The sequence below is a fragment of the Diabrotica undecimpunctata genome, chromosome 7 (assembly GCF_040954645.1).
Source record: "Diabrotica undecimpunctata isolate CICGRU chromosome 7, icDiaUnde3, whole genome shotgun sequence".
Classification (NCBI taxonomy): Eukaryota; Metazoa; Arthropoda; class Insecta; order Coleoptera; family Chrysomelidae; genus Diabrotica; species Diabrotica undecimpunctata.
Genome location: NC_092809.1, coordinates 53,856,732 through 53,868,147, shown reverse-complemented (window position 1 = coordinate 53,868,147; position 11,416 = coordinate 53,856,732). Strand labels below are relative to the sequence as shown.

The window sequence follows — 11,416 nt, the reverse complement described above, 5'->3', positions numbered from 1 at the left end:
GTAAAAATGATTATAATAAAATTAAAAGTGTTTAATTAATTGGAATTTCAGTTTCATTTAGGACAATTTCAGTAAGAAATAAAAAAAACGTACTTCATATACAAGTTAAATTGTCCTAAGTGACAATATAATCAAAAATCGAGTAACCTGGAAGAATAAATCAAAATTATGACTAGCAACTAAATTCTATTCTCCGACATAATATATAAAATAAAACAAAAAGTTTCTTAAATTACCAAGCGTGATACAATGAAAAGAAACAAAAACTCGATTTTCTCAAAACCTAAATTTTGCAGATAGGACCTTTCATGTTAGGACGGCAGAACAGCATTAAACAGAGACGTGCAAAAGACAATGGAAGACTTACGTCTAAAAATAGAAATAAGGTTACATAGATACCGGAAAATATACTTTTCCATTACCACTCATGTTGCTGTTGTCTCTGGTTTTTAAAAGTTTTTTCTTCTCTGTATAAGTAAGCAGTAAAAATCAATTTTTTAATTCATTTATTGGTTTACTGAGTTACAAATAAGTTTTTATTCAGTACAGTAAACTATTTATACGAACAAAAGGATATATAACTGTCGATGATTTGTTTATTTTTTAGGCTTTTGTTGATAGAAGCCTTTTTCGCAGTAGATGTGTGAGTGCATTTTTTAACATTTTCGGTTTTCTTGGAAAGACTTGTAAAGAGTTGCTTAAAGCGTTTGCGTTCAAGTAGGTAGGTATCCATGGATAACAGCATTCTTGTTGCACCTAAAATTAAGGTTTGGTATTAATATTAGTATTATTATTTGTATTAGTATTTACTAATTTAAAAAGAAGTAAAACAACGTTATCTAAAGTAAAATATCGAAAAGCGGGGTTAAACAAAATAACAAACGAAATGCTTCACTCTAAAGTGGGCGCGCTATGAGCATTTTGCCACCCGCGGTATAAACACATTAATAATTCGTAAAATGACTACCCATTTTCGTTCACAATGGGTCTCAAAAGGCTGGACTACTTGTGGATAAGCGTTAACATCAGATGTCGCCATGCTGCAAATTGCTCACGGCGCACCTACTTACGTATGTTAAAATTGTGTCATGTATTTTTTGCGGAGTTGAAATATAGACTATGGTTGGTATAATGTATTTATTGTGAAAACTAAAAAAGCTTTTAGTTTCAGGATTTAAAATTCTTCTTCTTCACGTGTCATCTCCTTTAAGAAGGTTGGCAACCATCATGGCAATTCGCACTTTCGACGCCGCTGCTCTAAAGAGGTCAGCAGAAGTGCAGTTAAACCAATCTCTCAAATTATTCAACCAGGAGATGTGTCTTCTTCCGCGGCTCCTTCTACCCTGTATTCTTCCATGCATTATTAATTGCAAAAAGTTATAAAGCTAGCCCCTCATGACATGTCCCAGATATTGAAGTTTTCTGTCTTTAATTGTATTTAAAACCTCTTTATATTTTCCCATTTTTCTCAACACCTCGACATTCGTGACTCTATCCAACCAACTTATTCTTAATATCCTTCTGTAGGCCCATAACTCGAAGGCTTTCAATCTGTCCGAGACATCTTTCTTTAAAGTCCAAGCCTCCAACCCATAAAATAATACGGAGAACATGTAGCATCTCAGAAGTTTTATCTTTAAAGAAATTGAAATGTCCCTGCTGCAAATTACTTGTTTCAGTTTGTTAAAAGAATTTCTTGCCTATCCTATTCTTGCCTTATCTTTGCTATCTCTTCTGTGTACTCATTATTTTTGTTAATTATTGTACCCAGATATTTATATTTTTCAACTTTTTTAATTTGTTCTCCATGTAATGTTATGTTTTCTTGGCGCTATTGGGCTTTTATAATTACCATTAATTTTGTCTTTTTTGTGTTTAGGGACAGTCCGTTTTCTTCACTGACTTCTACCACTCTGTCAACCATTTGTTGTAAATTCTCAAGATATTCCGCTAATAAAATGGTCATCGGTAAACCGTATATTACTGATTGGTACTTTTATTGCCATAGTTAATTCTTCTAGTGCTTCCTGGATTATTTCCTCTGAATACAAACTAAACGGAGTAGGAGACAGGACACAGCCCTGCCTGACGCCCCTCTCAATCTGTATTTTATTTGAAAAGACGTTGTTCCCTTTTACCACAGCGATCTGATTATCTGATTATAATAGATAGCGCTAATGATCCTGATGTCTCTCATATCTAAGTAATTCGATAAGACGGTTACGTCTGACCTTATCTAAGGCTTTGTTATAATCCAAGAAACACATATATACTGGCTAATTAACATCCATGAACCTTTGCACAAGTACATTCACAGCGAACAAGGCTTTCTTCTTTCCCAATACATTTCTAAATCCAAATTGTCTGTCACTTATGTCCTGCTCAAGTGTGTTGTTTATTCTCCGGTGTATAATTTTTAAAAATATTTTCAGCGTATGAGTCATTAAACTTATTATCCGGGGGTCTTGGCATTCTTTTGCATTTGGTTTTTTTGGTAGTGTTATGAATGTTGACATCAGCCAATCTCTGGAAATGATTCCTGTACTGTATATTGTATTGAACAAGTCGACCAATATTCCAATTTGCTGTTGTTCTATTAACCGTATTATGTCTACAGGTATTTTGTCAGGACCTGTTGCCTTGTTGTTCTCTGTTCGCTTTATCGCCTCTAATACCTCATCTTCTGTTATGTCTGGGCCATTGTCGAACTTTTCCTGCTCTAGTACTATCTCAGTACGTTCGTCTTTAAATAGCTCTTGAATATATTCCTGCCATCTTTTAAGCATTTCACCGACGTCTATAATTATTTTGCCGTTTTTATCCAGCAGTATGTTTGATTTTTTCTTAATATTAGTGCCTGTTATTTCTCTAATTTTTTTATGAAGGTTTAAGTTATCATGTTTCTCTACCAACTGTTCAATCTCTTCGCATTTGTCACTATACCATCTTTCCTTTGCATCTCTGATCTTTCTCCTTATTTCTGTGTGTATAATATTACACATGTTTTTGTCTTTGGTTTTATAGGATCTTCTTGCTTCCATAAGATCCAGAACCTCATCGGTCATCCATTCAGTTTTGGTCTTGATCAGCTTAGGTGTTAGTTTGTCTCACATGTGCGTATAAGAGCATTTTTTAATATATGCCATTTCCTGTTCGCATCTTGAGTAGGAATAATTTGTATTTTGGCGAGGTCTTCTTTAATTTTTAGTGTGACTTGCTCTTTTGTTGATGGATCTTTCAAACGGGATACTTGTATCCTCTCTACTTTAGTTTCAGCCACAAGCTTTTTTAGATTAATTCTAAACCTTCCTACAGCTGGGTTGTGATCTGATCTCACATCAGCTCCGGGGTATTATTTTACTGATTTTATGGAATTTCGGTATCGTTTGCAGATTGAGAAGGTAGTCAATTTGGTTTCTGATGACGTTATGTTGGTTATCTGCTGGAGATTTCCATATATAGAGTCTCCTGGGAGGCAGATCATAATAAGTATTCGCGACAATAAAATCGGTCTCTTGGCAGAATTGAGCCAATCTGTCTCGTTATAGGTGCCCAGTCCAAAGTTTCCAATAAAATCATCTTGACTTCCCCTACCGATTTTTGCATTTAGATCTCCCATGACTATTGTAACGTCTCTAGACTTGGTTACTTCTAAAGCTTGTTGTAATTCATTATAAAACTGTTGCTCTTTATCCGACTTTTCTGCAGACTATACGGAGCGTATACTTGAATTATATTGACTCTAGATTGAGCTGTTTTTAGTGTTACCATCATAACTCTATCTGAGATGAGTAAGAAGCCAGTTACAAATTTCTGGGTAGTTTTGTTAACTAATATCGCTACCCCGTTCCAGTGATTTGCGTCATTGTCATTACCAGAGTAGTATAACTTTGGCCTACTAATATGTCACCTAAATTGGGCCACCTGGTCTCACTTGGTTATAATATTTATATGTCAAATCTTTCCATTTCCTGAATGACATGATGGACCTTACCTGCTTGGTATATTGACTTAACATTCCACGTGCCTCTCTTCATACACTTTCTGTCGATTTTAGTCTTGTGTTTGGACGACGTGTTACTAATCGCTATTTCACAATGATTTCGTTTGATATCGACCTAAGAGGCCCTGTGGTCTATGTGTGATTTGCCTCCCCTGCCGGATCTTGGCCTCCGATATCCATGATCAGTAACAGAGTTACTTTTTTGTACAGCCATGACAATTGTACTAGGGATATCTGTGTAGAATCTTTAATGTAGTGGTTTCCCCTTGCCTTCTACACTCTTATGCCGTTGACATTTTTTTTTGATCATCCGCATTCGAGGCCGATTTCTCAACCCCAGGACAAGAGAGTGCCCTACCACTTACTAACTCATCCACCCGAAGCCATTGGTCAGTAAGTAGTAGATTGCTTATACCGAATTTAAAATTATCAAATGTTATTACCAAATATGAATAACAAAATGGACATTCAAATGAAGTCTTGGTAAAGGAAATGATGTTAAATGATGGGTATGATTTTAAAAATACTAGTTTACAGTTTGTAGGTGAGAAAGTGATCGGTCTAGTTATCAAGTGAGCATAAAATAGAATCAGAACAGTCAGTAGACAATGAAGATTCTGGCAAACAAAAATATTCTTCAATTGATGGACTCGCTGAAATAGCACCTATTCGAGGCCAATGCACATTTACGTCAGAGAAAAGCTATAGCTATTCACCAACTACTATTATATGTGACGAGCCTTTATCTCATCTTCAGAAACGTTCAACAGGCTAAATCTTCAACACGTTGGTCTAGTGATGATGATGTAACATTAGCATAGTTAGCCGTATGGAAACTGTTGTCTATTGCTCAAGCTTCTCAATGACGATCTAAAACACATTTCATGTACCAACGTAAAGACGGCACTAAATGGCTAATTCACCCAAATTCACAACCGTGTACCTGAACATGACACGAAAATATTGTTATCAACAGGCCATGGTAAAAGATAAGCAAGCCTTGAACTGTTAAACATATCGAGAATGTTTTTATTTGTTCATCAGTGACTCAAGTTTTGACGATATTGTGTTATTTACTAAAACATATACACGAGAATATAAAGATAACAGCAGTACTCTTTTTTCCGCAAAAAAGAGTACTGCTTATGGCTGAAATAAAATAGATGATCCAGCTACACATTCAAGAAATATGGGGAAAAGATGGGATCGCATCTGATATTTTCACGATCACTGTATTAATAGAGAGGTTTTATTTTTGTCTTACGATTCATTCTAGTCATAATGGTATGGCAGCTATGCGAAATATTTTTTACGAATTTGTTATGAATTGTTAAAAACATTACCAAATGAGAGAATATTGTACTATAGACGAGATGCTGGAATCCTTCAGAAAAGGTTGTAGGTTTGAGGTATACATGGCTAATAAACTTGTCAAATATGACATAAAAATATATGCACTTGCTAATGCAAAGTAATTTTATATTAAGGTAGTTTAACACTAATACTTTAGCAAATGCTTTGTTAAAAATTTTATTACAAAATATGGTCAACACTTGTCGCAACATCACTATAGATATCTTTTTTACTTCGATACCCATTGCTAAAGCATTTGAAGCATTTGAAATGTGGTCATTGAGAAGAATATTGCGCATACCTTGGGTGGATAGAGTTTGAAACGATGACGTCCCTAAGAGAGCCGGCGTGGAAAGAGAACTCTTTGGGCACATATTGAGAGGAGCAAAATATGAAATACCACAGTTAATCCTACAAGGGAAGATCGAAGGTAGGAGAGGAGCCGGCCGCAAACAATAATCCTGGTTAAGGAATATTAAAGATTGGACAGGAATATACAATACAGGCGAGCTGTGTCACGCCGCCAAGAACAGAATTCTAGTAATGAGATAGTTGCCTACGCACTTTGGTGTATGGCATGTTAAGAAAAAGAAGACCCATTGCTAACCAGTTGCTAACTGATTATAGAACAATTAGTTAAAACTTTACGTAATAATAACAAAGAAATTCTACCTAATAGTCTAAACACCAAACATCAGTCGAAACCATCTTCGATGTTTGGATTTGGCGAAAAGAAAGTTTTTCTGTAATATGTTCCAAAAAAAACAAAAAAGAAAAGTGTTAATAATAAAATTGACAAAAATACTGGACCTGCTGCAAAGACGGAAATTATAACATGTTATAATAAATGAAAAAGTAGTGTTGACGTCGAGGAGCAAATGAAAGAGGAATATTATGTTAGAAGAGTGAATTACAGATGATCAATGAAATTTTTGTTTTAAAGATCCGTATTGGCGGTATGAACAGTAGCCCATAATATTTGATAATCATTATAAACACAAGGCTTACTATTAAAACACTAAATATACCTTTGAGGAAAAAAATTCCTCGATATGTAACTATAGAAGAAAATGTACCCAGCTAAACTATATAAACAAGGTGGCCATTATACCATAACAGCAATGCAGCAGTTTATAAAAGAAATATGGACACAGAAATCCTTCCCCAATGATTAGAATATTGGACTGCTTTGCACCATACACAAAAAGGAGATATATTTGAATGCTCTAACCACAGAGGAATTACTCTTCTAAATGGAGCGTATAAAATATTTTTCACAGTACTATGTTATTATGTGGCACCATATGCAAAAAAAATAGTAGGAAAATACCAGGCTGGTTTCAGAGGTGATAAATCGATAATTCATCAGATTGCAACCCTAAAACAAATTTTAGAGAATAACTGGAGTATGGCATTGATGCTCATCACACATTTATTAACTACAAAGCGGCCTACGACTCTGTCAATAGAAGAAGAATGTTCAAAGCAATAAAAGAGCTAGTAATACCAAATCAGTTGGAAAATTTAACAAAACTAAACCTTGAAAAAGTTGAATCTAAAGTACGAATTTAGGGAAACTGTCTGAACCTTTTAAAACAAATAACGGGCTGAGCCAGAGAGACCCTCTCTCTTGTATATTGTTAAATCTGGCTGTGCAAAAAGTAATAAGTATATCATAAATCACAACCACTGGTTCAATGTACAATAAATCAGTGCAAATTCTGGCCTATGCTGATGAGAACGGAAAACGCTGTACGAGAGGCGTATGTAGCATTAAAAAATCAGCTACAAAAATGAATTTAATAATAAACACCAACAAAATCAAATATATAAAAATAAGCAAGTAATCACAAATCCTACGACCACTTGTTATAGAAAACGACGTCATTGAAGCAGTGAACGAATTTGCATACCTGGGAGTGCTTCTAAACACTGAAAATAATACTACCGTAAGGATAAACTACAGAATTTGCACGGCCAACAGACACTATTATGGGCTCAATCTCCTTAAATTCACAACTATATAGAGAAATAAAAAAATAAAACTCTACAAAACAATAATACGCTAAGTCGTAACATATGGTTCAGAGACCTGATCTCTAACAAAAAATAATAAAAACATGTTAGATAGTTTTCAATTAGGTTAAGACTTCCACAAATTCTCAAAACTGTAGAACAAATGTCCCCGATTTCTAATAGTTCTACCTAATATTTTAAATATTAAAAATCACTCCAAATCATCTTCGATGTTTAGATTTGGCGAGAAGAAAGTTTTGTTGCCTTATGTTTAAAAAAAAAATAGCGTTATTAATATCAACTTTGCAAGAGGATGATAAAATCTACAAAACACTGGTCTTTCTGCAAAGACAGAAATTCTAACATTCAACAATGAGATTGTTTTTTCTTTTAGGAAAGGATCAATATTGCCGGTATGAACAATCACCGACAGTATTTGATAGTCATTATGAACACAAGGGCTTTTATGAAGACACTAGATATTCTTTTAAAGAATCAAATTCCTCGCTTTCTTCCTATGGAAGAAGCTTTATCCACAAAATTGGAGGAAAAATGACCTCCATTTTTAACAGAATATGTGAAACAAAGAAAAATGGGCGAACGAAAAAGAATGTTTCTGATGTTTTAAGTTGCTGTGCAACGAAGATTGCATATACATTTTAGAAGACTGCTTAGATTAAGCAGAAACTGTAGATATAGAAAATATATATTTTTAATTCTTTTTTCGTTATTTTTTTATTATATCGGTTATGTTAAAAATGTCAATTAAAATCTTCTGTGAAGCAAAGTTCGTAAAACAGAGTTTGATAAATATGTTAATTATTATTTTTTTCATCTTCTTTTTTTATAGGTATTGTCTGTTTATCAATGTGCCTCCAGTAAGTTGTTCCATCGTTTTCTTGGTCTTCCTACTTATCGCCTTCTTTTTGGGAAAACGCCTCCCGCCGTCTTCACTACTCTGTGTGTTACCATTTAACTTATATTATCGTTCCATTTTACTCTTTTATTTCTTACCCAGTCATTTGCTTAGTTACTTTGAGAAGTCAGCGTATATAGGAAAATACCGAATGCCTGATAAGAAATTATATCTATCCCAATGTTTAAAAAAGTGAAAAGGACGATTTCAAAAGTTATCACAAGATACTCCGCTGTCTCTGATAATTCTAAGTGCAAACTCTTCTAGTTAGCAAACTAATGACAAAACTGTATCGCTTGAACTGGAAAAAACCAGAATATGTAGGTAAAGAACAACAGAACTAACAACGAAACAAATCAATGGTGAATGGGAAATTTATTGTCATTTGGTACTTAATGAAAACGATCACTGCCAATGTTGTACTTATATCGAAGGACGAAAAGCTACAGCGATTACTATGGAAAGTCAAAGCAAAGACTCATACACTCTTAGAGAACGAAAACAAATGCATTTTTAAAAGGACAGTGCGTTATCCAAGATATCGTAAGATAGGCTAGACAGAGATGCAGGGAGTGTAGAGACCACATCAGTAGAATGGACGATGGGAGGGTCGCAAAAAAAGCAAGGTCTAAAAAACCCAATACATCGAGAATATATCGGAGTCTTAAATTTTAGTTGTAAGAATGAACAGGTCTTAGTCCCAAATTATAAGCAGGAATAAAAAAAGTATAAGAAAAATTAATGGTAGGTGCAATAATACGTGGTCAAGTCGGCAAAAACATACATGTCAGATTCATGCGGTCCTAATAATTGAATGCCTGGATAATACACAAAAAATAGTTGAGTTACCACTATATAAATCAAATAAGTAAGGAACATAAGACATATATGAACAGGAGAATTAGAGAAAGATGAGCCACTTTCACGGAAAGGCTAAAATATTTTAAAAGAAATGAGAAGAAGGTCATATCACTAGCGAACTTAGAGAACTAAAATCAGTTTGAAAATAGCAATTGAAAAACAGTCAAGCAATAAAAGCGAAATGAAGCTGTTATATTTTATTTAAAAGTGTTGTATAAAAAAAATAAAAGAAACTAACTTGCTTAAAAGTTACAGGTGATTTAGATTAGGTTAAAAAAACCAATTAAATAATTTCGTATTTTAGTACTACAACTTATAATGCCAATAACAATTTTGTGGTAAGATAAACGTACCTTTATTAAAATATCTAAAAACAACACCATGCAAAATCTAACCTACAAAAATTCTCTAATAATAATGTTTAAACATTATCCCCAATTTATAATTTAATATGTTAATAGTATACGCAAAAATAGCTTACCAATGTATTTAATGTATTTATTGTGTAGAAATCATTATTGAGTTAATTCAGGTACCAATTCTAAAAATACACACATTCACATAATTTGCGCGTGAAGTAAGGTTCTTCCTTGTTCGTACAGAAATGAAAGAGTTGAGGATCAAATTGTTGAAACTTGATTTGGCGCGTCGTTTAGTATTTCGATCAATAACCTTTATTTTATTAAAATTTGACATTAAATAATCAGAATAAACGAGGGTGGTCGGAAAAATTTTCGAGCTGGTCTAGAACCTAGAAATAGCATTAATAAAAAAAAGTTACATATTTGTTGTATTCGTTTGAAAAGTGAATGGATTTATGTAATATATTTTCTATATACCACAATATATAAGTAACATTAATAATTTTAATTTACGATCTTATTTTCAGGTGCAGGCGGAGACATCTACTCTTCATCGCGCGATTTGTGCAGTAGATGACACAACACCGATCAAACTGAGGGAACCAGAAATGCGCATAACCCATCTTACTAAGAATGAAAAAATGCGCATCTGGATGGGTAAACCTCTGCACGGGCGACATCCGAATGAATTCAGTCAAGACTATGTCGACAATATAGCGTCGAACTATTGGCTGACATCAGGAAAGATATTCCTTGAAACAGAAGGTTCATTACTCGCCATTCAGGATCAGGTTATACCCACCAAAAATTACCTGAAATATATCGTCAAAGACCCTCAGGTCCAAAACGACAAATACCGATATGAATGTCAAGCCCAAGAAACTATCCAACATCTTACCGGGGGCTGCCAGGCATTTGCTGCGACTGAATATAAGGAACGGCATGACTCAGTAGAGAAGATCCTCCATCAAGGGATAGCTTTTAAACTAGGACTGTTACAAACAAACCATCTCCCACATTATCAATACGTTCCTGAGAGTATGTTTGAGAATGACAACTACAAGCTATACTGAGATCGTACTGTGCTTACAGACCAAACTGTAGCACATAATAGACCAGATCTCGTGCTAGTTAATAAACTAACAAGACAAACAACGCTAATCGATGTGGCGATACCTAACAACAATAATCTACGTGTTAAGTACAACGAAAAGATCGCCAACTACAGAGATCTGGAAATACAAATAAGGAGACAATGGAGAATGGAAAGTACTCAGACGATACCTATTATTCTTTCTACCACTGGAGTGATTCCGAAGAACCTCCTAGAAAACATAAAAAGCTGGGTCTAAATGAACATCTATATAAGATCATGCAGAAAGCTGTGCTACTTTCGACGTCCAGATGCGTGCGAAAATTTTTGGGAGACACACCGACGTACCAAGTCACCTAGGACTCGATAACATGGAAAGAGTCCCACCAGAACTCAATCCTTTTGATACAGTAGGCATCTGGGATGAGTGAATTTTCTCCTTAGAGGGAGTGTGAGCCGTATCGCTAAATCTGGACATTAATAACTAAATATATATATAATATATATATATATATATATATATATATATATATATATATATATATATATACCAGGTTTCCAGGTTGAACCTCGTCGATTATTACTGCGCCAAGCTTTCAACATCCTCTCTGATGTCTTCTTAAGGACTTATGAGGTCTCAGTCTCTCGAGGTCCCAGACACTACTACACTGATGACTAATCAATGCACTACTGCTACTTTGGGTGTAGGTTGACGGGGGGAGGGGGGTTGGCGTGGAGGTTGGGCGCGAAATGTTTGTACCATTTTCTCAATTATTTTATGCAGAGGAAAGGGATTGGTGTACTTTATGTGC

General features: G+C 34.6%; 1 long non-coding RNA gene across 1 annotated transcript; it reads right to left on the bottom strand.

Moving 5' to 3' along the window:
- Window positions 1-489: 489 nt before the first annotated feature.
- Window positions 490-10,083, bottom strand: LOC140445362 (uncharacterized). The gene is made up of 2 exons (XR_011951388.1): window positions 9,631-10,083; window positions 490-756 (listed from the first exon to the last, which is right to left on the bottom strand). It is a non-coding gene; the product is annotated as an uncharacterized lncRNA (long non-coding RNA).
- Between the last annotated feature and the right edge of the window lie 1,333 nt (window positions 10,084-11,416).